The sequence below is a fragment of the Anabrus simplex genome, chromosome 3 (genome assembly GCF_040414725.1).
Source record: "Anabrus simplex isolate iqAnaSimp1 chromosome 3, ASM4041472v1, whole genome shotgun sequence".
In the NCBI taxonomy this organism is placed as follows: domain Eukaryota; kingdom Metazoa; phylum Arthropoda; class Insecta; order Orthoptera; family Tettigoniidae; genus Anabrus; species Anabrus simplex.
Window position 1 is genome coordinate 489,960,228 of NC_090267.1, and position 21,130 is coordinate 489,981,357.

The window sequence follows — 21,130 nt, forward strand, 5'->3', positions numbered from 1 at the left end:
TCTAATGGTCCACTCATTCTCCCTTCTCCCAATTTTACACAAAACCTGACGTCCCTATATATTCCTTCCACTGCCCTCAACATCTTCTCCGAAATCCCTAACCTACCTAATTTCTCTAGTAGGGCCTCTCTATTTACCTTATCAAAAGCTTTCTCAAAATCTATTGCTGCTACATAAACCGTACTTCTAGCCATATTCTTATACTTTTCTAAAATAGTCTTTACTATCATTATATTATCCACTGTTCTTTTCTTTTTCCTAAATCCCCCTTGGTAATCTGTCAAAATTTCATTTTCTTCCGCCCACCCGCTTATTCTGTTCGCTAGCACCCCAGTATATATTTTACTCAAAGAATCCAACAGAGATATACCCCTATAACTGTTCACATTGTTCCTACTACCCTTTCCCTTGTATATAGGGCATATAATTCCTGTTTCCCATTCCCTAGGGTAATTTCCTCCCTCGAATATCCTATTGAATAGTTTCACCATGCCCTCTATCATTATCTCATTTTTACTAATTTCCTTCCAAAACTTATTATTTATACCATTACACCCCCCGGCCGACTTCGCTCTGGCTCTGCTTATCACTCCCCGGATTTCCTCTCTTGTGATTTCTTTATCCAAGTCATAAATTGCCACTCCCCTATTCCTCCAAATTACTTCTTCTCCCGAACCTCTCCATCTATCACCCCCCTTTTTTCCTAGTAATTCATCGAAGTGCCTGACCCATTGCACTTCCTCAATACTCGTTCTCTCCATATTCCTTCCACCCTTAATAATTCTATTAATCTTATCCCAGACTCTCTCAAAATTGTTAGTCTTGCAGTCATTATTTATGGCTTCCATTTGTTCCTCTAACCACGTCTTTTTTGTCTCAGAGATTTTCTTTTTATACTCCTTCCTCAATCTACAGAAAAACTCCCTTTCTTGGCTCCCACCTTTCCTTCTATATTCTCCTAACGCGTCCATCACCTTCCTCCGCAATCCTTCACACTCCCTATTAAACCATTCTTCTCCCTCTTTCTTATTTCCTTTTCTAGCTTTCACCTTCTGCGCTATCATCTTTATTGGATGTAGCAACAATTCCAAGGCTTTATCAGTATCGTTCTCTTCTAACGCCCCTTCCCACCCATATTTCAGAAGATGTAGCTCCTCCTTTACTACCCTATTCCAATCCCGGCCCACCTTCTCTGTCCATTTATACTTATTATAACCCCTCCCTCGTTTATCCTTTGTCTCATTTTCCTTCATTGTACACTTCTCTTCCTCTCTTTTCAGCATAACCCTCACCGGGAAATGGTGTGACTCAATCCAATCTCCTATTTCCATACTTACAACTTCCTCAATCATCCCTTCCGAGCTCAAAACCATATCTATCACACTACCCCCTTTCTCCGTAACATATGTCAATTTCCCCGTCCTGTCACCCTCTATCCACCCATTCAGAATATACAAGTTTCCCACAGCACACATCTCTAGGAGCTTCTCTCCATAACTATTTGTAATTTTGTCCTCACTCCTTCTGCTTTCTAACAAACACATTCCATCCTCCCTACTATAAACTGGGCTCTGTTCTCCTATTCTCGCGTTCCAATCCCCAAATAACAACATATCCTCCTCCCCTGGATACATTCCCCTTATCCTACCAATATCTACCAATAACTCTTCAAAAAAATATTTATTTGCATATTCTGAATTACTAGGGTGGCAGTAAACAAAAGCTAGATTTATTTTCTTCCTCCATCCCTCTCTCCCTCCCAAATTCAATCTCAGCCATATGGTTTCCATCATATCGGTCTCTATATCCTCTACTCTTTCACTAATTTCTTCCCTAATTAGAACTATCATCCCCCCTGGTGCTCGTCCCTTATTCCTCTCTTTTCTTCTATATTTATATTTTATCTCAAACCCCTTCCATGCAATCTCCCTCCCTGTTTCCAACCACGTCTCCAAGAGTGCCACAACATCGAAACTTTCAATTACTTCCCTAACTTTCTTGTTTCCTAATTTGCTCCTTACTCCTTCAATATTCACACATCCTATCTTCCAATATTGTTATAACTTTCCCTCCCTCCCTTCTAGGTCTCCCCCTCTATTCTTACTTCTAGTATTTATCGACCTCTCTCCCTCTGTATCCTCCATCCCTTTACGTACTTTTCCCCATATGTCTTTTAAGCTCTTACTCCTGACTTTACTCATAATTTTTTTACCTTCTTGTCGATCTGTCTCCTCTTGACCTTTCTTGTTCACTACACCACTGCACCCTGCACTCACCCCTTCTTGCTGCTCACCCCCACTCTCCCCCTCACTATTTTGGACTTCTGAATCCACCTCCCTTTGTCCTTTCTTGCTCACTGCACCTCTACACTCTCCTCTCCCAGTTTCTTGCGGCCCACTCTCACCGTCCACTTCACTATCTTGGTCTTCTGTCTCCCGGCTGCACTGCCCATTCTCTTCTGAGATGCCCTGCTCTCCTGCCACGTCCCTCCTCCTCTTCTTTTCTTCTTTCTTCTTCCCATCTTGCCTTGTCCTCTCACCACTCTCAACCCTCTCGTTTTCGTCCATTTCCTTTAGCTTAGTCACTGAATGAACTCTGACCCATCGCCCGTTTGTCACCTCCAACCTCAGACCTCTTATTCGGGCCTTTAGCCCCTGGTTCCTCGCTCTCCATAGGTGCCTATTCAAGATCTTCGCGTTTTCACTTCCTTCTCTTCCCATATCTCCTTTCACCCCTATTTTCCGCCCTTGTAAATTCTTGCTGTTCCTTAACACAGAATCTGCCATTAAGGTTGAGAACAATTTAACCCTAATTGGCCTCCGACCTTTGATTTTACCAACTCTCTCTACATCATCAATGTCTACCTCACTAAAGTTTATCTTCATAACATCACGTATAGCTTCCACCACCTTAAATATCAGCTCAATCTTGCTCTCTCTCGCCCCTTCCTCAATTCCATATATAAATATGGCTTTTTTCAATCTCTCCTGCCTGTACCCCTCCGCTTCTTTCTTCATCTTCATCACCTCATCTTTCAGATGTTTCACTTCCCCTCTCAATAACTCGATTTCTTTCTCGTTATTGACCACTCTCCTGCTCGATTCCTCTGTCTTCGTTTCAAGCCATTTCTTCATGTTCCCTATCTCCCTTCTCTGCTCCTCCAACATGTCCTTTATTTCCTGCACCTTATCCCATTGACACTTCTCCTGCATAACTTCACTTACAACCACCCTGAGTGCGGCCAAATCCTCCGTACTATATTTTCCACTGGTATTTGGGCCTGGGTTTACTTCCACCCCCCCAATAACCAGTAACACTGCTATCACTGTCACCACCAGCACCGCTTCACTCATTTTCAATCCGTCCGTCACCAATCCACTCCTGGCCTCCTTCTTCTGCCTTGCCTGCCATTTCCCAATAGCGGCCCGGTACTGTTCAATGCCGACCATGTTTACAGCACGCACTTCGCTACGCAACCTCTCTCCTCGACCGCTCGAGCTAGACTGTATCGTCGTAATACGAATGAGCTTGGAGAACAAAACTTACTATCGTCGTGTGATAATAAAAACAGGAAGTTTGCCTCCTGTGCGGATAGAACTCACGACCCTTCGTTTACAAGACCAGTGCTCTACAACTGCTCTAAAGAGGCTCTGGCTGTCGTCGTAACACGAATGAGCTTGGAGAACAAAACTTACTATCGTCGTGTGATAATAAAAACAGGAAATTTGCCTCCTGTGAGGATCGAACTCACGACCCTTGGTTTACAAGACCAGTGCTCTACCACTGTTCTAAAGAGGCTCTGGCTGCTTGTAACACGAATGAGCTTGAAACACAAACTCATTTTCGTCATGTGATAATAAAATAGAGACGGTTGCCTCCTGTGAGGATCGAACTCACGACCCCTGGTTTACAAGACCAGTGCTCTACCACTGAGCTAATGCGGCTCTGGCTGCCGTCGTAATACGAATGAGCTTGGAGAACAAAACTTACTATCGTCGTGTGATAATAAAAACAGGAAGTTTGCCTCCTGTGAGGATCGAACTCACGACCCTTGGTTTACAAGACCAGTGCTCTACCACTGTTCTAAAGAGGCTGTAGCTGTCGTCGTAACACGAATGAGCTTGAAACACAAACTCATTACCGTCATGTGATAATAAAATACAGACAGTTGCCTCCTGTGAGGATCGAACTCACGACCCCTGGTTTACAAGACCAGTGCTCTACCACTGAGCTAAAGAGGCTCTGGCAATCGTCGTAATATGAATGAGCTTGGAGAACAAAACTTACTGTCGTCGTGTGATAAAAGCACTAAGTTTGCCTCCTGTGCGGATCGAACTCACGACCCTTGGTTTACAAGACCAGTGCTCTACCACTGTTCAAAAGAGGCCCTGGCTATCGTCGTAATACGAATGACCTTGGAGAACAAAACTTATTATCGTCTTGTGATAATAAAAACAGTAAGTTTGCCTCCTGTGAGGATCGAACTCACGACCCCTGGTTTACAAGACCACTGCCCTACCACTGAGCTAAACAGGCTCTCGCTCTCGTCGTAATACGAATGAGCTTGGAGAACAAAACTTACTATCGTCGTGTGATAATAAAAACAGGAAGTTTGCCTCCTGTGAGGATCGAACTCACGACCCTTGGTTTACAAGTCCCGTGCTCTACCACTTTTCTAAAGAGGCTCTGGCTGACGTCGTAACACGAATGAGCTTGAACAACAAACTCATTTTCGTCATGTGATAATAAAATACAGACAGTTGCCTCCTGTGAGGATCGAACTCACGACCCCTGGTTTACAAGACCAGTGCTCTACCACTGAGCTAAAGAGGCTCTGGCTGTCGCCGTAATACGAATGAGCTTGGAGAACAAAACTTACTATCGTCGTGTGATAAAAACAGGAAGTTTGCCTCCTGTGCGGATCGAACTCACGACCCTTGGTTTACAAGACCAGTGCTCTACCCCTGTTCTAAAGAGGCTCTGGCTGTCGTCGTAACACGAATGAGCTTGAAACACAAACTCATTTTCGTCATGTGATAATAAAATAGAGACAGTTGCTTCCTGTGCGGATCGAACTCACGACCCTTGGTTTACAAAACCAGTGCTCTACCACTGTTCTAAAGAGGCTGTAGCTGTCGTCGTAACACGAATGAGCTTGAAACACAAACTCATTTTCGTCGTGGGGTAATAAAAGAAATAAAGTTGCCTCTTGTGAGGATGGAACTCACGACCCCTGGTTTACGAGACCAGTGCTCTACCACTGAGCTAAGGAGGCTCTTGCTGTCGTCGTAATACGAATGAGCTTGGAGAACAAAACTTACTATCGTCGTGTGATAATAACAACAGGAAGTTTGCCTCCTGTGAGGATCGAACTCACGACCCTTGGTTTACAAGACCACTGCTCTACCACTGTTCTAAGGAGGCTCTGGCTGTCGTCGTAACACGAATAAGCTTGAAACACAAACTCATTTTCGTCATGTGATTATAAAATAGAGACAGTTGCCTCCTGTGAGCATCGAACTCACGACCCCTGGTTTACAAGACCAGTGCTCTACCACTGAGCTAATGCGGCTCTGGGTGCCGTCGTAATACGAATGAGCTTGGAGAACTAAACTTACTATCGTCGTGTGATAAAAACAGGAAGTTTGCCTCCTGTGCGGATCGAACTCACGACCCTTGGTTTACAAGACCACTGTTCTAAAGAGGCCGTAGCTGTCGTCGTAACACGAATGAGCTTGAAACACAAACTCATTTCCGTTGTGTGATAATAAAAGAAATAAAGTTGCCTCCTGTGAGGATCGAACTCACGACCCCTGGTTTACGAGACCAGTGCTCTACAACTGAGCAAAAGAGGCTCTTGCTGTCGTCGTAATACGAATGAGCTTGGAGAACAAAACTTACTATCGTCGTGTGATAATAAAAACAGGAAGTTTGCCTCCTGTGCGGATCGAACTCACGACCCTTGGATTACAAGACCAGTGCTCTACCCCTGTTCTAAAGAAGCTCTGGCTGTCGTCGTAACACGAATGAGCTTGAAACACAAACTCATTTTCGTCATGTGATAATAAAATAGGGCGCGTTGCCTCCTGTGAGGATCGAACTCACGACCCCTGGTTTACAAGACCAGTGCTCTACCACTGAGCTAAATAGGCTCTGGCTGTCGTCGTAATACGAATGAGCTTGGAGAACAAAACTTACTATCGTCGTGTGATAATAACAACAGGATGTGTGCCTCCTGTGCGGATCGAACTCACGACCCATGGTTTACAAGACCAGGTCTCTACCACTCTTCTAAAGAGGCTCCGGCTCTCGTCGTAACACGAATGAGCTTGAAACACAAACTCATTTTCGTCGTGTGATAATAAAAGAAATAAAGTTGCCTCCTGTGAGGATCGAACTCACGACCCCTGGTTTGCAAGACCAGTGCTCTACCACTGAGCTAAAGAGGCTCTGGCTGTCGTCGTAATACGAATGAGCTTGGAGAACAAAACTTACTATCGTCGTGTAATAATAAAACCGCGAGTTTGCCGCCTGTGCGGTTCGAACTCACGACCCTTGGTTTACAAGACCAGTGCTCTACCACTATTCTGAAGAGGCTCTGGCTGTCGTCGTAACAGGAATGAGCTTGAAACACAAACTCATTTTCGTCATGTGATAATAAAATAGAGACAGTTGCCTCCTGTGAGGTTCGAACTCACGACCCCTGGTTTACAAGACCAGTGCTCTACCACTGAGCTAAAGAGGCTCTGGCTGTCGTCGTAATACGAATGAGCTTGGAGAACAAAACTTACTGTCGTCGTGTGATAAAAGCAGTAAGTTTGCCTCCTGTGCGGATCGAACTCACGGCCCTTGGTTTACAAGACCCGTGCTCCACCACTGTTCTAAGGAGGCTGTAGCTGTCGTCGTAACACGAATGAGCTTGAAAAACAAACTCATTTTCGTCATGTGATAATAAAATAGAGACAGTTGCCTCCTGTGCGGATAGAACTCACGACCCTTCGTTTACAAGACCAGTGCTCTACAACTGCTCTAAAGAGGCTCTGGCTGTCGTCGTAACACGAATGAGCTTGGAGAACAAAACTTACTATCGTCGTGTGATAATAAAAACAGGAAGTTTGCTTCCTGTGAGGATCGAACTCACGACCCTTGGTTTACAAGACCAGTGCTCTACCACTGTTCTAAAGAGGCTCTGGCTGTCGTCGTAACAGGAATGAGCTTGAAACACAAACTCAATTTCATCATGTGATAATAAAAGGAATAAAGTCGCCTCCTGTGAGGATCGAACTCACGACCCCTGGTTTACAAGACCAGTGCTCTACCACTGAGCTAAAGAGGCTCTGGCTGTCGTCGTAATACGAATAAGCTTGGAGAACAAAACTTACTATCGTCGTGTGATAATAAAAACAGGAAGTTTGCCTCCTGTAAGGATCGAACGCACGACCCTTCGTTAACAAGACCAACGCTCTACCACTGTTCTACAGAGGCTCTGGCTGTCGTCGTAACACGAATGAGCTTGAAACACAAACTCATTTTCGTCATGTGATAATAAAATAGAGACAGTTGCCTCCTGTGAGGATCGAACACACGACCCCTGGTTTACAAGACCAGTGCTCTACCACTGAGCTAAAGAGGCTCTGGCTATCGTCGTAATACGAATGAGCTTGGAGAACAAAACTTACTATCGTCGTGTGATAATAAAAACCGGAAGTTCGCCTCCTGTGCGGATAGAACTCACCACCCTTCGTTTACAAGACCAGAGCTCTACAACTGCTCTAAAGAGGCTCTGGCTGTCGTCGTAACACGAATGAGCTTGGAGAACAAAACGTACTATCGTCGTGTGATAATAAAAACGGGAAGTTTGCCTCCTGTGAGGATCGAACTCACGCCCCTTGGTTTACAAGACCAGTGCTCTACCACTATTCTGAAGAGGCTCTGGCTGTCGTCGTAACAGGAATGAGCTTGAAACACAAACTCATTTTCGTCATGTGATAATAAAATAGAGACAGTTGCCTCCTGTGTGGTTCGAACTCACGACCCCTGGTTTACAAGACCAGTGCTCTACCACTGAGCTAAAGAGGCTCTGGCTGTCGTCGTAATACGAATGAGCTTGGAGAACAAAACTTACTGTCGTCGTGTGATAAAAGCAGTAAGTTTGCCTCCTGTGCGGATCGAACTCACGGCCCTTGGTTTACAAGACCCGTGCTCCACCACTGTTCTAAGGAGGCTGTAGCTGTCGTCGTAACACGAATGAGCTTGAAAAACAAACTCATTTTCGTCATGTGATAATAAAATAGAGACAGTTGCCTCCTGTGCGGATAGAAATCACGACCCTTCGTTTACAAGACCAGTGCTCTACAACTGCTCTAAAGAGGCTCTGGCTGTCGTCGTAACACGAATGAGCTTGGAGAACAAAACTTACTATCGTCGTGTGATAATAAAAACAGGAAGTTTGCTTCCTGTGAGGATCGAACTCACGACCCTTGGTTTACAAGACCAGTGCTCTACCACTGTTCTAAAGAGGCTCTGGCTGTCGTCGTAACAGGAATGAGCTTGAAACACAAACTCAATTTCATCATGTGATAATAAAAGGAATTAAGTCGCCTCCTGTGAGGATCGAACTCACGACCCCTGGTTTACAAGACCAGTGCTCTACCACTGAGCTAAAGAGGGTCTGGCTGTCGTCGTAATACGAATAAGCTTGGAGAACAAAACTTACTATCGTCGTGTGATAATAAAAACAGGAAGTTTGCCTCCTGTAAGGATCGAACGCACGACCCTTCGTTTACAAGACCAACGCTCTACCACTGTTCTACAGAGGCTCTGGCTGTCGTCGTAACACGAATGAGCTTGAAACACAAACTCATTTTCGTCATGTGATAATAAAATAGAGACAGTTGCCTCCTGTGAGGATCGAACACACGACCCCTGGTTTACAAGACCAGTGCTCTACCACTGAGCTAAAGAGGCTCTGGCTATCGTCGTAATACGAATGAGCTTGGAGAACAAAACTTACTATCGTCGTGTGATAATAAAAACCGGAAGTTCGCCTCCTGTGCGGGTAGAACTCACGACCCTTCGTTTACAAGACCAGAGCTCTACAACTGCTCTAAAGAGGCTCTGGCTGTCGTCGTAACACGAATGAGCTTGGAGAACAAAACGTACTATCGTCGTGTGATAATAAAAACGGGAAGTTTGCCTCCTGTGAGGATCGAACTCACGACCCTTGGTTTACAAGACCAGTGCTCTACCACTGTTCTAAAGAGGCTCTGGCTGTCCTCGTAACACGAATGAGCTTGAAACACAAACTCATTTTGGTCATGCGATAATAAAATAGAGACAGTTGCCTCCTGTGAGGATCGAACTCACGACCCCTGGTTTACAAGACCAGTGCTCTACCACTGAGCTAATGCGGCCCTGGCTGCCGTCGTAATACGAATGAGCTTGGAGAACAAAACTTACTATCGTCGTGTGATAATAAAAACAGGAAGTTTGCCTCCTGTGAGGATCGAACTCACGACCCTTGGTTTACAAGACCAGTGCTCTACCACTGTTCTAAAGAGGCTGTAGCTGTCGTCGTAACACGAATGAGCTTGAAACACAAACTCATTACCGTCATGTGATAATAAAATACAGACAGTTGCCTCCTGTGAGGATCGAACTCACGACCCCTGGTTTACAAGACCAGTGCTCTACCACTGAGCTAAAGAGGCTCTGGCAATCGTCGTAATACGAATGAGCTTGGAGAACAAAACTTACTGTCGTCGTGTGATAAATGCAGCAAGTTTGCCTCCTGTGCGGATCGAACTCACGACCCTTGGTTTACAAGACCAGTGCTCTACCACTGTTCAAAAGAGGCCCTGGCTGTCGTCGTAATACGAATAACCTTGGAGAACAAAACTTATTATCGCCGTGTGATAATAAAAACAGGAAGTTTGCCTCCTGTGAGGATCGAACTCACGACCCCTGGTTTACAAGCCCACTGCCCTACCACTGAGCTAAACAGGCTCTGGCTGTCGTCGTAATACGAATGAGCTTGGTGAACAAAACTTACTATCGTCGTGTGATAATAAAAACAGGAAGTTTGCCTCCTGTGAGGATCGAACTCACGACCCTTGGTTTACAAGACCCGTGCTCTACCACTGTTCTAAAGAGGCTCTGGCTGACGTCGTAACACGAATGAGCTTGAACAACAAACTCATTGTCGTCATGTGATAATAAAATAGAGACAGTTGCCTCCTGTGAGGATCGAACTCACGACCCCTGGTTTACAAGACCAGTGCTCTACCACTGAGCTAACGAGGCTCTGGCTGTCGCCGTAATACGAATGAGCTTGGAGAACAAAACTTACTATCGTCGTGTGATAAAAACAGGAAGTTTGCCTCCTGTGCGGATCGAACTCACGACCCTTGGTCTACAAGACCAGTGCTCTACCACTGTTCTAAAGAGGCCGTAGCTGTCGTCGTAACACGAATGAGCTTGAAACACAAACTCATTTAAGTCGTGTGATAATAAAAGAAATAAAGTTGCCTCCTGTGAGGATCGAACTCACGACCCCTGGTTTACGAGACCAGTGCTCTACCACTGAGCTAAAGAGGCTGTAGCTGTTGTCGTAACACGAATGAGCTTGAAGCACAATCTCATTTTCGTCGTGTGATAATAAAAGAAATAAAGTTGCCACCTGTGAGGATCGAACTCACGACCCCTGGTTTACGAGACCAGTGCTCTACCACTGTTCCAAAGAGGCTCTTGCTGTCGTCGTAATACGAATGATCTTGGAGAACAAAACTTACTATCGTCGTGTGATAATAAAAACAGGAAGTTTGCCTCCTGTGAGGATCGAACTCACGACCCTTGGTTTACAAGGCCAGTGCTCTACCACTGTTCTAAGGAGGCTCTGGCTGTCGTCGTAACACGAATGAGCTTGAAACACAAACTCATTACCGTCATGTGATAATGAAATACAGACAGTTGCCTCCTGTGAGGATCGAACTCATGACCACTGGTTTACAAGACCAGTGCTCTACCACTGAGCTAAAGAGGCTCTGGCTGTCCTCGTAATACGAATGAGCTTGGAGAACAAAACTTACTATCGTCGTGTGATAATAACAACAGGACGGTTGCCTCCTGTGAGGATCGAACTCACGACCCTTGGTTTACAAGACCAGTGCTCTACCACTGTTCTAAAGAGGCTATGGCTGTTCTCGTAACACGAATGAGCTTGAAACACAAACTCATTTTCGTCATGTGATAATAAAATAGAGACAGTTGCCTCCTGTGAGGTTCGAACTCACGACCCCTGGTTTACAAGACCAGTGCTCTACCACTGAGCTAAAGAGGCTCTGGCTGTCGTCGTAATACGAATGAGCTTGGAGAACAAAACTTACTATCGTCGTGTGATGAAAACAGGAACTTTGCCTCCTGTGCGGATCGAACTCACGACCCTTGGTTTACAAGACCAGTGCTCTACCACTGTTCTAAAGAGGCTGCAGCTTTTGTCGTAACACGAATGAGCTTGAAACACAAACTCATTTTCGTCATGTGAATATAAAATAGAGACAGTTGCCTCCTGTGAGGATCGAACTCACGACCCCTGGTTTACAAGACCAGTGCTCTACCACTGAGCTAAAGAGGCTCTGGCTGTCGTCGTAATACGAATGAGCTTGAAGAACAAAACTTACTATCGTCGTGTGATAATAAAAACAGGAAGTGTGCCTCCTGTGCGGATCGAACTCACGACCCTTGGTTTACAAGACCAGTGCTCTACCTCTGTTCTAAAGAGGCTCCGGCTCTCGTCGTAACACGAATGAGCTTGAAACACAAACTCATTTTCGTCGTGTGATAATAAAAGAAATAACGTTGCCTCCTGTGAGGATCGAACACACGACACCTGGTTTACAAGACCAGTGCTCTACCACTGAGCAAAAGAGGCTCTGGCTGTCGTCGTAATACGAATGAGCTTGGAGAACAAAACTTATTATCGTCGTGTAATAATAAAAACAGTAAGTTTGCCTCCTGTGCGGTTCGAACTCACGACCCTTGGTTTACAAGACCAGTGCTCTACCACTTTTCTAAAGAGGCTCTGGCTGTCGTCGTAACAGGAATGAGCTTGAAACACAAACTCAATTTCATCATGTGATAATAAAAGGAATAAAGTCGCCTCCTGTGAGGATCGAACTCACGACCCCTGGTTTACAAGACCAGTGCTCTACCACTGAGCTAAAGAGGCTCTGGCTGTCGTCGTAATACGAATGAGCTTGGAGAACAAAACTTACTATCGTCGTGTGATAATAAAAACAGGAAGTTTGCCTCCTGTGAGGATCGAACTCACGACCCTTCGTTTACAAGACCAATGCTCTACCAGTGTTCTAAAGAGGCTCTGGCTGTCGTCGTAACACGAATGAGCTTGAAACACAAACTCATTTTCGTCATGTGATAATAAAATTGAGACAGTTGCCTCCTGTGAGGATCGAACACACGACCCCTGGTTTACAAGACCAGTGCTCTACCACTGAGCTAAAGAGACTCTGGCTATCGTCGTAATACGAATGAGCTTGGAGAACAAAACTTACTATCGTCGTGTGATAATAAAAACAGGGAGTTTGCCTCCTGTGCGGATAGAACTCACGACCCTTCGTTTACAAGACCAGTGCTCTACAACTGCTCTAAAGAGGCTCTGGCTGTCGTCGTAACACGAATGAGCTTGGAGAACAAAACTTACTATCGTCGTGTGATAATAAAAACAGGAAGTTTGCTTCCTGTGAGGATCGAACTCACGACCCTTGGTTTACAAGACCAGTGCTCTACCACTGTTCTGAAGAGGCTCTGGCTGTCGTCGTAACACGAATGAGCTTGAAACACAAACTCAATTTCATCATGTGATAATAAAAGGAATAAAGTCGCCTCCTGTGAGGATCGAACTCACGACCCCTGGTTTACAAGACCAGTGCTCTACCACTGAGCTAAAGAGGCTCTGGCTGTCGTCGTAATACGAATGAGCTTGGAGAACAAAACTTACTGTCGTCGTGTGATAAAAGCAGTAAGTTTGCCTCCTGTGCGGATCGAACTCACGGCCCTTGGTTTACAAGACCCGTGCTCCACCACTGTTCTAAGGAGGCTGTAGCTGTCGTCGTAACACGAATGAGCTTGAAAAACAAACTCATTTTCGTCATGTGATAATAAAATAGAGACAGTTGCCTCCTGTGAGGATCGAACTCACGACCCCTGGTTTACAAGACCACTGCCCTACCACTGAGCTAAAGAGGCTCTGGCTGTCGTCGTAATACGAATGAGCTTGGAGAACAAAACTTACTATCGTCGTGTGATAATAAAAACAGGAAGTTTGCCTCCTGTGAGGATCGAACTCACGACCCTTGGTTTACAAGACCCGTGCTCCACCAATGTTCTAAGGAGGCTGTAGCTGTCGTCGTAACACGAATGAGCTTGAAAAACAAACTCATTTTCGTCATGTGATAATAAAATAGAGACAGTTGCCTCCTGTGAGGATCGAACTCACGACCCCTGGTTTACAAGACCACTGCCCTACCACTGAGCTAAAGAGGCTCTGGCTGTCGTCGTAATACGAATGAGCTTGGAGAACAAAACTTACTATCGTCGTGTGATAATAAAAACAGGAAGTTTGCCTCCTGTGAGGATCGAACTCACGACCCCTGGTTTACAAGACCACTGCCCTACCACTGAGCTAAACAGGCTCTGGCTGTCGTCGTAATACGAATGAGCTTGGTGAACAAAACTTACTATCGTCGTGTGATAATAAAAACAGGAAGTTTGCCTCCTGTGAGGATCGAACTCACGACCCTTGGTTTACAAGACCCGTGCTCTACCACTGTTCTAAAGAGGCTCTGGCTGACGTCGTAACACGAATGAGCTTGAACAACAAACTCATTGTCGTCATGTGATAATAAAATAGAGACAGTTGCCTCCTGTGAGGATCGAACTCACGACCCCTGGTTTACAAGACCAGTGCTCTACTACTGAGCTAACGAGGCTCTGGCTGTCGCCGTAATACGAATGAGCTTGGAGAACAAAACTTACTATCGTCGTGTGATAAAAACAGGAAGTTTGCCTCCTGTGCGGATCGCACTCACGACCCTTGGTCTACAAGACCAGTGCTCTACCACTGTTCTAAAGAGGCCGTAGCTGTCGTCGTAACACGAATGAGCTTGAAACACAAACTCATTTAAGTCGTGTGATAATAAAAGAAATAAAGTTGCCTCCTGTGAGGATCGAACTCACGACCCCTGGTTTACGAGACCAGTGCTCTACCACTGAGCTAAAGAGGCTGTAGCTGTTGTCGTAACACGAATGAGCTTGAAGCACAATCTCATTTTCGTCGTGTGATAATAAAAGAAATAAAGTTGCCACCTGTGAGGATCGAACTCACGACCCCTGGTTTACGAGACCAGTGCTCTACCACTGTTCCAAAGAGGCTCTTGCTGTCGTCGTAATACGAATGATCTTGGAGAACAAAACTTACTATCGTCGTGTGATAATAAAAACAGGAAGTTTGCCTCCTGTGAGGATCGAACTCACGACCCTTGGTTTACAAGGCCAGTGCTCTACCACTGTTCTAAGGAGGCTCTGGCTGTCGTCGTAACACGAATGAGCTTGAAACACAAACTCATTACCGTCATGTGATAATGAAATACAGACAGTTGCCTCCTGTGAGGATCGAACTCATGACCACTGGTTTACAAGACCAGTGCTCTACCACTGAGCTAAAGAGGCTCTGGCTGTCCTCGTAATACGAATGAGCTTGGAGAACAAAACTTACTATCGTCGTGTGATAATAACAACAGGACGGTTGCCTCCTGTGAGGATCGAACTCACGACCCTTGGTTTACAAGACCAGTGCTCTACCACTGTTCTAAAGAGGCTGTAGCTGTCGTCGTAACACGAATGAGCTTGAAACACAAACTCATTACCGTCATGTGATAATAAAATACAGACAGTTGCCTCCTGTGAGGATCGAACTCACGACCCCTGGTTTACAAGACCAGTGCTCTACCACTGAGCTAAAGAGGCTCTGGCAATCGTCGTATTATGAATGAGCTTGGAGAACAAAACTTACTGTCGTCGTGTGATAAAAGCACTAAGTTTGCCTCCTGTGCGGATCGAACTCACGACCCTTGGTTTACAAGACCAGTGCTCTACCACTGTTCAAAAGAGGCCCTGGCTATCGTCGTAATACGAATGACCTTGGAGAACAAAACTTATTATCGTCTTGTGATAATAAAAACAGTAAGTTTGCCTCCTGTGAGGATCGAACTCACGACCCCTGGTTTACAAGACCACTGCCCTACCACTGAGCTAAACAGGCTCTCGCTCTCGTCGTAATACGAATGAGCTTGGAGAACAAAACTTACTATCGTCGTGTGATAATAAAAACAGGAAGTTTGCCTCCTGTGAGGATCGAACTCACGACCCTTGGTTTACAAGTCCCGTGCTCTACCACTTTTCTAAAGAGGCTCTGGCTGACGTCGTAACACGAATGAGCTTGAACAACAAACTCATTTTCGTCATGTGATAATAAAATACAGACAGTTGCCTCCTGTGAGGATCGAACTCACGACCCCTGGTTTACAAGACCAGTGCTCTACCACTGAGCTAAAGAGGCTCTGGCTGTCGCCGTAATACGAATGAGCTTGGAGAACAAAACTTACTATCGTCGTGTGATAAAAACAGGAAGTTTGCCTCCTGTGCGGATCGAACTCACGACCCTTGGTTTACAAGACCAGTGCTCTACCCCTGTTCTAAAGAGGCTCTGGCTGCCGTCGTAACACGAATGAGCTTGAAACACAAACTCATTTTCGTCATGTGATAATAAAATAGAGACAGTTGCTTCCTGTGCGGATCGAACTCACGACCCTTGGTTTACAAAACCAGTGCTCTACCACTGTTCTAAAGAGGCTGTAGCTGTCGTCGTAACACGAATGAGCTTGAAACACAAACTCATTTTCGTCGTGGGGTAATAAAAGAAATAAAGTTGCCTCTTGTGAGGATCGAACTCACGACCCCTGGTTTACGAGACCAGTGCTCTACCACTGAGCTAAGGAGGCTCTTGCTGTCGTCGTAATACGAATGAGCTTGGAGAACAAAACTTACTATCGTCGTGTGATAATAACAACAGGAAGTTTGCCTCCTATGAGGATCGAACTCACGACCCTTGGTTTACAAGACCACTGCTCTACCACTGTTCTAAGGAGGCTCTGGCTGTCGTCGTAACACGAATAAGCTTGAAACACAAACTCATTTTCGTCATGTGATTATAAAATAGAGACAGTTGCCTCCTGTGAGCATCGAACTCACGACCCCTGGTTTACAAGACCAGTGCTCTACCACTGAGCTAATGCGGCTCTGGGTGCCGTCGTAATACGAATGAGCTTGGAGAACTAAACTTACTATCGTCGTGTGATAAAAACAGGAAGTTTGCCTCCTGTGCGGATCGAACTCACGACCCTTGGTTTACAAGACCACTGTTCTAAAGAGGCCGTAGCTGTCGTCGTAACACGAATGAGCTTGAAACACAAACTCATTTCCGTTGTGTGATAATAAAAGAAATAAAGTTGCCTCCTGTGAGGATCGAACTCACGACCCCTGGTTTACGAGACCAGTGCTCTACAACTGAGCAAAAGAGGCTCTTGCTGTCGTCGTAATACGAATGAGCTTGGAGAACAAAACTTACTATCGTCGTGTGATAATAAAAACAGGAAGTTTGCCTCCTGTGCGGATCGAACTCACGACCCTTGGTTTACAAGACCAGTGCTCTACCCCTGTTCTAAAGAAGCTCTGGCTGTCGTCGTAACACGAATGAGCTTGAAACACAAACTCATTTTCGTCATGTGATAATAAAATAGGGCGCGTTGCCTCCTGTGAGGATCGAACTCACGACCCCTGGTTTACAAGACCAGTGCTCTACCACTGAGCTAAATAGGCTCTGGCTGTCGTCGTAATACGAATGAGCTTGGAGAACAAAACTTACTATCGTCGTGTGATAATAACAACAGGATGTGTGCCTCCTGTGCGGATCGAACTCACGACCCATGGTTTACAAGACCAGGTCTCTACCACTCTTCTAAAGAGGCTCCGGCTCTCGTCGTAACACGAATGAGCTTGAAACACAAACTCATTTTCGTCGTGTGATAATAAAAGAAATAAAGTTGCCTCCTGTGAGGATCGAACTCACGACCCCTGGTTTGCAAGACCAGTGCTCTACCACTGAGCTAAAGAGGCTCTGGCTGTCGTCGTAATACGAATGAGCTTGGAGAACAAAACTTACTATCGTCGTGTAATAATAAAAACAGCGAGTTTGCCGCCTGTGCGGTTCGAACTCACGACCCTTGGTTTACAAGACCAGTGCTCTACCACTATTCTGAAGAGGCTCTGGCTGTCGTCGTAACAGGAATGAGCTTGAAACACAAACTCATTTTCGTCATGTGATAATAAAATAGAGACAGTTGCCTCCTGTGAGGTTCGAACTCACGACCCCTGGTTTACAAGACCAGTGCTCTACCACTGAGCTAAAGAGGCTCTGGCTGTCGTCGTAATACGAATGAGCTTGGAGAACAAAACTTACTGTCGTCGTGTGATAAAAGCAGTAAGTTTGCCTCCTGTGCGGATCGAACTCACGGCCCGTGGTTTACAAGACCCGTGCTCCACCACTGTTCTAAGGAGGCTGTAGCTGTCGTCGTAACACGAATCAGCTTGAAAAACAAACTCATTTTCGTCATGTGATAATAAAATAGAGACAGTTGCCTCCTGTGCGGATAGAACTCACGACCCTTCGTTTACAAGACCAGTGCTCTACAACTGCTCTAAAGAGGCTCTAGCTGTCGTCGTAACACGAATGAGCTTGGAAAACAAAACTTACTATCGTCGTGTGATAATAAAAACAGGAAGTTTGCTTCCTGTGAGGATCGAACTCACGACCCTTGGTTTACAAGACCAGTGCTCTACCACTGTTCTAAAGAGGCTCTGGCTGTCGTCGTAACAGGAATGAGCTTGAAACACAAACTCAATTTCATCATGTGATAATAAAAGGAATAAAGTCGCCTCCTGTGAGGATCGAACTCACGACCCCTGGTTTACAAGACCAGTGCTCTACCACTGAGCTAAAGAGGCTCTGGCTGTCGTCGTAATACGAATAAGCTTGGAGAACAAAACTTACTATCGTCGTGTGATAATAAAAACAGGAAGTTTGCCTCCTGTAAGGATCGAACGCACGACCCTTCGTTTACAAGACCAACGCTCTACCACTGTTCTACAGAGGCTCTGGCTGTCGTCGTAACACGAATGAGCTTGAAACACAAACTCATTTTCGTCATGTGATAATAAAATAGAGACAGTTGCCTCCTGTGAGGATCGAACACACGACCCCTGGTTTACAAGACCAGTGCTCTACCACTGAGCTAAAGAGGCTCTGGCTATCGTCGTAATACGAATGAGCTTGGAGAACAAAACTTACTATCGTCGTGTGATAATAAAAACCGGAAGTTCGCCTCCTGTGCGGATAGAACTCACGACCCTTCGTTTACAAGACCAGAGCTCTACAACTGCTCTAAAGAGGCTCTGGCTGTCGTCGTAACACGAATGAGCTTGGAGAACAAAACGTACTATCGTCGTGTGATAATAAAAACGGGAAGTTTGCCTCCTGTGAGGATCGAACTCACGACCCTTGGTTTACAAGACCAGTGCTCTACCACTATTCTGAAGAGGCTCTGGCTGTCGTCGTAACAGGAATGAGCTTGAAACACAAACTCATTTTCGTCATGTGATAATAAAATAGAGACAGTTGCCTCCTGTGAGGTTCGAACTCACGACCCCTGGTTTACAAGACCAGTGCTCTACCACTGAGCTAAAGAGGCTCTGGCTGTCGTCGTAATACGAATGAGCTTGGAGAACAAAACTTACTGTCGTCGTGTGATAAAAGCAGTAAGTTTGCCTCCTGTGCGGATCGAACTCACGGCCCTTGGTTTACAAGACCCGTGCTCCACCACTGTTCTAAGGAGGCTGTAGCTGTCGTCGTAACACGAATGAGCTTGAAAAACAAACTCATTTTCGTCATGTGATAATAAAATAGAGACAGTTGCCTCCTGTGCGGATAGAACTCACGACCCATCGTTTACAAGACCAGTGCTCTACAACTGCTCTAAAGAGGCTCTGGCTGTCGTCGTAACACGAATGAGCTTGGAGAACAAAACTTACTATCGTCGTGTGATAATAAAAACAGGAAGTTTGCTTCCTGTGAGGATCGAACTCACGACCCTTGGTTTACAAGACCAGTGCTCTACCACTGTTCTAAAGAGGCTCTGGCTGTCGTCGTAACAGGAATGAGCTTGAAACACAAACTCAATTTCATCATGTGATAATAAAAGGAATAAAGTCGCCTCCTGTGAGGATCGAACTCACGACCCCTGGTTTACAAGACCAGTGCTCTACCACTGAGCTAAAGAGGCTCTGGCTATCGTCGTAATACGAATGAGCTTGGAGAACAAAACTTACTATCGTCGTGTGATAATAAAAACAGGAAGTTTGCCTCCTGTAAGGATCGAACGCACGACCCTTCGTTTACAAGACCAACGCTCTACCACTGTTCTACAGAGGCTCTGGCTGTCGTCGTAACACGAATGAGCTTGAAACACAAACTCATTTTCGTCATGTGATAATAAAATAGAGACAGTTGCCTCCTGTGAGGATCGAACACACGACCCCTGGTTTACAAGACCAGTGCTCTACCACTGAGCTAAAGAGGCTCTGGCTATCGTCGTAATACGAATGAGCTTGGAGAACAAAACTTACTATCGTCGTGTGATAATAAAAACCGGAAGTTCGCCTCCTGTGCGGATAGAACTCACGACCCTTCGTTTACAAGACCAGAGCTCTACAACTGCTCTAAATAGGCTCTGGCTGTCGTCGTAACACGAATGAGCTTGGAGAACAAAACGTACTATCGTCGTGTGATAATAAAAACGGGAAGTTTGCCTCCTGTGAGGATCGAACTCACGACCCTTGGTTTACAAGACCAGTGCTCTACCACTGTTCTAAAGAGGCTCTGGCTGTCCTCGTAACACGAATGAGCTTGAAACACAAACTCATTTTGGTCATGCGATAATAAAATAGAGACAGTTGCCTCCTGTGAGGATCGAACTCACGACCCCTGGTTTACAAGACCAGTGCTCTACCACTGAGCTAATGCGGCTCTGGCTGCCGTCGTAATACGAATGAGCTTGGAGAACAAAACTTACTATCGTCGTGTGATAATAAAAACAGGAAGTTTGCCTCCTGTGAGGATCGAACTCACGACCCTTGGTTTACAAGACCAGTGCTCTACCACTGTTCTAAAGAGGCTGTAGCTGTCGTCGTAACACGAATGAGCTTGAAACACAAACTCATTACCGTCATGTGATAATAAAATACAGACAGTTGCCTCCTGTGAGGATCGAACTCACGACCCCTAGTTTACAAGACCAGTGCTCTACCACTGAGCTAAAGAGGCTCTGGCAATCGTCGTAATACGAATGAGCTTGGAGAACAAAACTTACTGTCGTCGTGTGATAAAAGCAGCAAGTTTGCCTCCTGTGCGGATCGAACTCACGACCCTTGGTTTACAAGACCAGTGCTCTACCACTGTTCAAAAGAGGCCCTGGCTGTCGTCGTAATACGAATAACCTTGGAGAACAAAACTTATTATCGCCGTGTGATAATAAAAACAGGAAGTTTGCCTCCTGTGAGGATCGAACTCACGACCCCTGGTTTACAAGCCCACTGCCCTACCAATGAGCTAAACAGGCTCTGGCTGTCGTCGTAATACGAATGAGCTTGGTGAACAAAACTTACTATCGTCGTGTGATAATAAAAACAGGAAGTTTGCCTCCTGTGAGGATCGAACTCACGACCCTTGGTTTACAAGACCCGTGCTCTACCACTGTTCTAAAGAGGCTCTGGCTGACGTCGTAACACGAATGAGCTTGAACAACAAACTCATTGTCGTCATGTGATAATAAAATAGAGACAGTTGCCTCCTGTGAGGATCGAACTCACGACCCCTGGTTTACAAGACCAGTGCTCTACCACTGAGCTAACGAGGCTCTGGCTGTCGCCGTAATACGAATGA

The 21,130-nt window shown here is 45.5% G+C and overlaps 51 non-coding genes across 51 annotated transcripts; all 51 read right to left on the bottom strand.

Annotated features, from left to right (window-relative positions):
- Window positions 1-3,872: 3,872 nt before the first annotated feature.
- TRNAT-UGU (transfer RNA threonine (anticodon UGU)) lies at window positions 3,873-3,944 on the bottom strand. Its single transcript has one exon. It is a non-coding gene; the product is annotated as a tRNA-Thr (tRNA).
- A 225-nt stretch (window positions 3,945-4,169) lies between these two features.
- On the bottom strand, window positions 4,170-4,241 carry TRNAT-UGU (transfer RNA threonine (anticodon UGU)). The gene has a single exon. It is a non-coding gene; the product is annotated as a tRNA-Thr (tRNA).
- A 223-nt stretch (window positions 4,242-4,464) lies between these two features.
- TRNAT-UGU (transfer RNA threonine (anticodon UGU)) lies at window positions 4,465-4,536 on the bottom strand. The gene has a single exon. It is a non-coding gene; the product is annotated as a tRNA-Thr (tRNA).
- Window positions 4,537-4,761: 225 nt separating this feature from the next.
- Window positions 4,762-4,833, bottom strand: TRNAT-UGU (transfer RNA threonine (anticodon UGU)). Its single transcript has one exon. It is a non-coding gene; the product is annotated as a tRNA-Thr (tRNA).
- A 370-nt stretch (window positions 4,834-5,203) lies between these two features.
- On the bottom strand, window positions 5,204-5,275 carry TRNAT-CGU (transfer RNA threonine (anticodon CGU)). Its single transcript has one exon. It is a non-coding gene; the product is annotated as a tRNA-Thr (tRNA).
- A 225-nt stretch (window positions 5,276-5,500) lies between these two features.
- TRNAT-UGU (transfer RNA threonine (anticodon UGU)) lies at window positions 5,501-5,572 on the bottom strand. The gene has a single exon. It is a non-coding gene; the product is annotated as a tRNA-Thr (tRNA).
- A 211-nt stretch (window positions 5,573-5,783) lies between these two features.
- Window positions 5,784-5,855, bottom strand: TRNAT-CGU (transfer RNA threonine (anticodon CGU)). The gene has a single exon. It is a non-coding gene; the product is annotated as a tRNA-Thr (tRNA).
- Window positions 5,856-6,080: 225 nt separating this feature from the next.
- Window positions 6,081-6,152, bottom strand: TRNAT-UGU (transfer RNA threonine (anticodon UGU)). Its single transcript has one exon. It is a non-coding gene; the product is annotated as a tRNA-Thr (tRNA).
- A 225-nt stretch (window positions 6,153-6,377) lies between these two features.
- On the bottom strand, window positions 6,378-6,449 carry TRNAA-UGC (transfer RNA alanine (anticodon UGC)). Its single transcript has one exon. It is a non-coding gene; the product is annotated as a tRNA-Ala (tRNA).
- Window positions 6,450-6,673: 224 nt separating this feature from the next.
- Window positions 6,674-6,745, bottom strand: TRNAT-UGU (transfer RNA threonine (anticodon UGU)). Its single transcript has one exon. It is a non-coding gene; the product is annotated as a tRNA-Thr (tRNA).
- A 519-nt stretch (window positions 6,746-7,264) lies between these two features.
- Window positions 7,265-7,336, bottom strand: TRNAT-UGU (transfer RNA threonine (anticodon UGU)). The gene has a single exon. It is a non-coding gene; the product is annotated as a tRNA-Thr (tRNA).
- A 225-nt stretch (window positions 7,337-7,561) lies between these two features.
- TRNAT-UGU (transfer RNA threonine (anticodon UGU)) lies at window positions 7,562-7,633 on the bottom strand. The gene has a single exon. It is a non-coding gene; the product is annotated as a tRNA-Thr (tRNA).
- A 374-nt stretch (window positions 7,634-8,007) lies between these two features.
- On the bottom strand, window positions 8,008-8,079 carry TRNAT-UGU (transfer RNA threonine (anticodon UGU)). Its single transcript has one exon. It is a non-coding gene; the product is annotated as a tRNA-Thr (tRNA).
- Window positions 8,080-8,598: 519 nt separating this feature from the next.
- Window positions 8,599-8,670, bottom strand: TRNAT-UGU (transfer RNA threonine (anticodon UGU)). Its single transcript has one exon. It is a non-coding gene; the product is annotated as a tRNA-Thr (tRNA).
- Window positions 8,671-8,895: 225 nt separating this feature from the next.
- Window positions 8,896-8,967, bottom strand: TRNAT-UGU (transfer RNA threonine (anticodon UGU)). Its single transcript has one exon. It is a non-coding gene; the product is annotated as a tRNA-Thr (tRNA).
- Window positions 8,968-9,341: 374 nt separating this feature from the next.
- Window positions 9,342-9,413, bottom strand: TRNAT-UGU (transfer RNA threonine (anticodon UGU)). Its single transcript has one exon. It is a non-coding gene; the product is annotated as a tRNA-Thr (tRNA).
- Window positions 9,414-9,638: 225 nt separating this feature from the next.
- TRNAT-UGU (transfer RNA threonine (anticodon UGU)) lies at window positions 9,639-9,710 on the bottom strand. Its single transcript has one exon. It is a non-coding gene; the product is annotated as a tRNA-Thr (tRNA).
- A 520-nt stretch (window positions 9,711-10,230) lies between these two features.
- On the bottom strand, window positions 10,231-10,302 carry TRNAT-UGU (transfer RNA threonine (anticodon UGU)). Its single transcript has one exon. It is a non-coding gene; the product is annotated as a tRNA-Thr (tRNA).
- A 222-nt stretch (window positions 10,303-10,524) lies between these two features.
- TRNAT-CGU (transfer RNA threonine (anticodon CGU)) lies at window positions 10,525-10,596 on the bottom strand. The gene has a single exon. It is a non-coding gene; the product is annotated as a tRNA-Thr (tRNA).
- A 76-nt stretch (window positions 10,597-10,672) lies between these two features.
- TRNAT-CGU (transfer RNA threonine (anticodon CGU)) lies at window positions 10,673-10,744 on the bottom strand. The gene has a single exon. It is a non-coding gene; the product is annotated as a tRNA-Thr (tRNA).
- Window positions 10,745-10,969: 225 nt separating this feature from the next.
- On the bottom strand, window positions 10,970-11,041 carry TRNAT-UGU (transfer RNA threonine (anticodon UGU)). Its single transcript has one exon. It is a non-coding gene; the product is annotated as a tRNA-Thr (tRNA).
- A 225-nt stretch (window positions 11,042-11,266) lies between these two features.
- TRNAT-UGU (transfer RNA threonine (anticodon UGU)) lies at window positions 11,267-11,338 on the bottom strand. The gene has a single exon. It is a non-coding gene; the product is annotated as a tRNA-Thr (tRNA).
- A 222-nt stretch (window positions 11,339-11,560) lies between these two features.
- TRNAT-UGU (transfer RNA threonine (anticodon UGU)) lies at window positions 11,561-11,632 on the bottom strand. The gene has a single exon. It is a non-coding gene; the product is annotated as a tRNA-Thr (tRNA).
- Window positions 11,633-11,857: 225 nt separating this feature from the next.
- On the bottom strand, window positions 11,858-11,929 carry TRNAT-UGU (transfer RNA threonine (anticodon UGU)). The gene has a single exon. It is a non-coding gene; the product is annotated as a tRNA-Thr (tRNA).
- A 225-nt stretch (window positions 11,930-12,154) lies between these two features.
- On the bottom strand, window positions 12,155-12,226 carry TRNAT-UGU (transfer RNA threonine (anticodon UGU)). Its single transcript has one exon. It is a non-coding gene; the product is annotated as a tRNA-Thr (tRNA).
- A 225-nt stretch (window positions 12,227-12,451) lies between these two features.
- TRNAT-UGU (transfer RNA threonine (anticodon UGU)) lies at window positions 12,452-12,523 on the bottom strand. Its single transcript has one exon. It is a non-coding gene; the product is annotated as a tRNA-Thr (tRNA).
- Window positions 12,524-12,897: 374 nt separating this feature from the next.
- On the bottom strand, window positions 12,898-12,969 carry TRNAT-UGU (transfer RNA threonine (anticodon UGU)). The gene has a single exon. It is a non-coding gene; the product is annotated as a tRNA-Thr (tRNA).
- A 222-nt stretch (window positions 12,970-13,191) lies between these two features.
- On the bottom strand, window positions 13,192-13,263 carry TRNAT-UGU (transfer RNA threonine (anticodon UGU)). The gene has a single exon. It is a non-coding gene; the product is annotated as a tRNA-Thr (tRNA).
- A 225-nt stretch (window positions 13,264-13,488) lies between these two features.
- Window positions 13,489-13,560, bottom strand: TRNAT-UGU (transfer RNA threonine (anticodon UGU)). Its single transcript has one exon. It is a non-coding gene; the product is annotated as a tRNA-Thr (tRNA).
- A 77-nt stretch (window positions 13,561-13,637) lies between these two features.
- Window positions 13,638-13,709, bottom strand: TRNAT-UGU (transfer RNA threonine (anticodon UGU)). The gene has a single exon. It is a non-coding gene; the product is annotated as a tRNA-Thr (tRNA).
- Window positions 13,710-13,934: 225 nt separating this feature from the next.
- Window positions 13,935-14,006, bottom strand: TRNAT-UGU (transfer RNA threonine (anticodon UGU)). Its single transcript has one exon. It is a non-coding gene; the product is annotated as a tRNA-Thr (tRNA).
- Window positions 14,007-14,228: 222 nt separating this feature from the next.
- Window positions 14,229-14,300, bottom strand: TRNAT-CGU (transfer RNA threonine (anticodon CGU)). The gene has a single exon. It is a non-coding gene; the product is annotated as a tRNA-Thr (tRNA).
- Window positions 14,301-14,376: 76 nt separating this feature from the next.
- Window positions 14,377-14,448, bottom strand: TRNAT-CGU (transfer RNA threonine (anticodon CGU)). Its single transcript has one exon. It is a non-coding gene; the product is annotated as a tRNA-Thr (tRNA).
- A 225-nt stretch (window positions 14,449-14,673) lies between these two features.
- On the bottom strand, window positions 14,674-14,745 carry TRNAT-UGU (transfer RNA threonine (anticodon UGU)). Its single transcript has one exon. It is a non-coding gene; the product is annotated as a tRNA-Thr (tRNA).
- Window positions 14,746-14,970: 225 nt separating this feature from the next.
- TRNAT-UGU (transfer RNA threonine (anticodon UGU)) lies at window positions 14,971-15,042 on the bottom strand. The gene has a single exon. It is a non-coding gene; the product is annotated as a tRNA-Thr (tRNA).
- Window positions 15,043-15,265: 223 nt separating this feature from the next.
- On the bottom strand, window positions 15,266-15,337 carry TRNAT-UGU (transfer RNA threonine (anticodon UGU)). The gene has a single exon. It is a non-coding gene; the product is annotated as a tRNA-Thr (tRNA).
- A 225-nt stretch (window positions 15,338-15,562) lies between these two features.
- On the bottom strand, window positions 15,563-15,634 carry TRNAT-UGU (transfer RNA threonine (anticodon UGU)). The gene has a single exon. It is a non-coding gene; the product is annotated as a tRNA-Thr (tRNA).
- A 370-nt stretch (window positions 15,635-16,004) lies between these two features.
- Window positions 16,005-16,076, bottom strand: TRNAT-CGU (transfer RNA threonine (anticodon CGU)). The gene has a single exon. It is a non-coding gene; the product is annotated as a tRNA-Thr (tRNA).
- Window positions 16,077-16,301: 225 nt separating this feature from the next.
- Window positions 16,302-16,373, bottom strand: TRNAT-UGU (transfer RNA threonine (anticodon UGU)). The gene has a single exon. It is a non-coding gene; the product is annotated as a tRNA-Thr (tRNA).
- A 211-nt stretch (window positions 16,374-16,584) lies between these two features.
- Window positions 16,585-16,656, bottom strand: TRNAT-CGU (transfer RNA threonine (anticodon CGU)). The gene has a single exon. It is a non-coding gene; the product is annotated as a tRNA-Thr (tRNA).
- Window positions 16,657-16,881: 225 nt separating this feature from the next.
- TRNAT-UGU (transfer RNA threonine (anticodon UGU)) lies at window positions 16,882-16,953 on the bottom strand. The gene has a single exon. It is a non-coding gene; the product is annotated as a tRNA-Thr (tRNA).
- Window positions 16,954-17,178: 225 nt separating this feature from the next.
- TRNAA-UGC (transfer RNA alanine (anticodon UGC)) lies at window positions 17,179-17,250 on the bottom strand. Its single transcript has one exon. It is a non-coding gene; the product is annotated as a tRNA-Ala (tRNA).
- Window positions 17,251-17,475: 225 nt separating this feature from the next.
- TRNAT-UGU (transfer RNA threonine (anticodon UGU)) lies at window positions 17,476-17,547 on the bottom strand. Its single transcript has one exon. It is a non-coding gene; the product is annotated as a tRNA-Thr (tRNA).
- A 519-nt stretch (window positions 17,548-18,066) lies between these two features.
- Window positions 18,067-18,138, bottom strand: TRNAT-UGU (transfer RNA threonine (anticodon UGU)). The gene has a single exon. It is a non-coding gene; the product is annotated as a tRNA-Thr (tRNA).
- Window positions 18,139-18,363: 225 nt separating this feature from the next.
- TRNAT-UGU (transfer RNA threonine (anticodon UGU)) lies at window positions 18,364-18,435 on the bottom strand. Its single transcript has one exon. It is a non-coding gene; the product is annotated as a tRNA-Thr (tRNA).
- Window positions 18,436-18,809: 374 nt separating this feature from the next.
- TRNAT-UGU (transfer RNA threonine (anticodon UGU)) lies at window positions 18,810-18,881 on the bottom strand. The gene has a single exon. It is a non-coding gene; the product is annotated as a tRNA-Thr (tRNA).
- A 519-nt stretch (window positions 18,882-19,400) lies between these two features.
- Window positions 19,401-19,472, bottom strand: TRNAT-UGU (transfer RNA threonine (anticodon UGU)). The gene has a single exon. It is a non-coding gene; the product is annotated as a tRNA-Thr (tRNA).
- A 225-nt stretch (window positions 19,473-19,697) lies between these two features.
- On the bottom strand, window positions 19,698-19,769 carry TRNAT-UGU (transfer RNA threonine (anticodon UGU)). The gene has a single exon. It is a non-coding gene; the product is annotated as a tRNA-Thr (tRNA).
- Window positions 19,770-20,143: 374 nt separating this feature from the next.
- On the bottom strand, window positions 20,144-20,215 carry TRNAT-UGU (transfer RNA threonine (anticodon UGU)). Its single transcript has one exon. It is a non-coding gene; the product is annotated as a tRNA-Thr (tRNA).
- Window positions 20,216-20,440: 225 nt separating this feature from the next.
- TRNAT-UGU (transfer RNA threonine (anticodon UGU)) lies at window positions 20,441-20,512 on the bottom strand. Its single transcript has one exon. It is a non-coding gene; the product is annotated as a tRNA-Thr (tRNA).
- A 520-nt stretch (window positions 20,513-21,032) lies between these two features.
- TRNAT-UGU (transfer RNA threonine (anticodon UGU)) lies at window positions 21,033-21,104 on the bottom strand. The gene has a single exon. It is a non-coding gene; the product is annotated as a tRNA-Thr (tRNA).
- Window positions 21,105-21,130: the final 26 nt, after the last annotated feature.